Raw genomic sequence first — 2,128 nt, 5'->3', positions numbered from 1 at the left:
TATCTTATACCCACTCAATTTTCATGAAAAATGTATAACTCATTGTTGCAAAGCATGAAGGAAAATGAAGACGGAAACTTCCATTTTGAAAGAGGGTGCCAAGATAGGCAAGTGCCAAATTATTTCACATCTCAGTCCTGTCTTCAGACTTCTTGAAGTACCAGTGTGTTTACGAAAGATACACTCTCTGCAGAATGAATGGTGTCCTTACATTGAAATATCATGAAACTCAACCTTTACCTGGCATTGCTGAAGAATTTACCATCAGAAAGAGAGAATCTCACAAGTATCACCCAATTTTGATTCCATTTTCCTTTCTCTTTTCATCTTGAATCCTTCCTCTATGAAATTGAGTTGACTTTTAATTTTCCTGCCAAGGCCTATATCTTTCAACTTCAAATGTCTCAGGCCCATAATTCCATTTGATCAAGAGATTCCCAGCTTCTAAATGTTCCAAATCACCTGTTATAAATTGACAGTTCAGAGTTTGAGATGGATTTGCAGAGAGAAATATTGCAATCAAGTGGTGCTCATTTTCCTCAGCCTACAATGATGACTCTTAATGTGTGAGAGTGTACAGTACTATTTAAGGTGCCCAAGAAGATAAGTTGACAGCGGTTCCTGGAGTTTCTCCAGTTCTAGTTGCAGAATGATGCCCTGTCCAGTAGCCCCTGTGACAGCAGAAACTGGACCCCTGGATCCCTCCACCTCTAGGACATTGATTGTGGCTCTCAAGGAAGAAGTGGGCCATCTGCCAGGTGCACACAGACCTCCAGGGAATCGCACTGGTGAAGGCGAGCTGGGAGGAGCATTAGGACAGGACTGGGATCCTGGCTGGAGCACCCCAGTTTGCCATCCCCCTTTCCTGCCATCCCAGCCTGCTTTTGTCCTGTGAGAGTCTCTGGAAGGACAGGGAGAGTCCTCTGGCCAGAACACGTTCTGCTCTTGCCTTCTGACCATGAACCTTCATCAGTAATAGGCTTCCCTAGGGGCTCAGCCAGTAAATAATCTGCCTGCGTTGCAGGAGACTGGGGTTCGATCCCTGGATCAGGAAGATCCCCTGGAGAAGGAAGTGGCAACCCACTCCAGAATTCTTGCCTGGGAAATCCCGTGGACAGAGGAGCCTGGTGAGTTATAGTCCATGGGGTCACAAAGAATTGAACATGACTGAGTGACTAGCACACACTTTCACACAGGCAGAGAGCTATTCATAAGTAGAATACATTCAAATGCTTTAAAATCAAAAGTGCCATCAGCCTTTTAGGCTTGCCCTCCAGTCTCATGCCTGAGCATATCTTAGCTGCTTGGAAATTATTGACAGCTACCTTTCAGAACAAGCGTTTTGACTTCAAGAGGCATGCAAAGAACAAAGAACTTGACATCAAAATGCCACATTGCAAAACGAAGTCAAGTGTGGGGAAGAGGAATCTAATTTTGATTTAGATTATTGAATATACAAAAAAGTACAGCCCTAATTATCTACTCCTCTCCTAAGGAGCAAACATTTTTTTTTCTTTTTTTGGGGGATGCTTAAAATATATGGAACACTTCACGAATTTGGGAGTCATACTGCTGCAAAGGCCATGCTAATGTATCTTTCCAATTTTAGTATACATGCTGCATTTTTTTTCTTTTTCTTTCTTTTTTTTGGGCAACATCCTGCAGCATACAGGATCTTAGTTCCCTGACCACGGATCAAACCGGCAACCCCCGCATTGAAAGTTTGGAGTCTTCCCTTCTCCAGGGGATCTTCCCAACTCAGGGATAGAACCTAGGTCTCTTGCACTGCAGGTGGATTATTTACTGTCTCATCACCAAATGAGGCAGCTCTCTCCTCTCTTCTATGTATTTGTTTATTCGATCATTTCTCCCTTTTAAAAAAAATATGTATTTATTTACTATTTGGCCATGAAGGGGCTTAGTTGCAGTTTGAGGGATCTTCATCACGACATGTGTACTCTAAGTTGAGGCATGCATGTGGGATTTAGTTCCCTGACCAGGAATCAAACCTGGGCCCCCTTTAATTGGGAGCATGGAGTCTTACTGACTGGAACACCAGGGAAATCCCTTCAGTTTGGATCATGTATATTTGTTTCAGATGTTGGGCCCTATGTGAACTTAGTTTAAG

At 43.1% G+C, this 2,128-nt stretch overlaps 1 pseudogene; it reads right to left on the bottom strand.

Annotated features, from left to right (window-relative positions):
* Positions 1–1,533: 1,533 nt before the first annotated feature.
* Positions 1,534–1,623, bottom strand: LOC122451531 (annotated as a pseudogene).
* Positions 1,624–2,128: the final 505 nt, after the last annotated feature.

Source organism: Cervus canadensis, chromosome 12 (genome assembly GCF_019320065.1).
Source record: "Cervus canadensis isolate Bull #8, Minnesota chromosome 12, ASM1932006v1, whole genome shotgun sequence".
Classification (NCBI taxonomy): Eukaryota; Metazoa; Chordata; class Mammalia; order Artiodactyla; family Cervidae; genus Cervus; species Cervus canadensis.
Note: the sequence above shows the minus strand (reverse complement) of the source record. Positions and strands in the feature narration are given on the sequence as shown.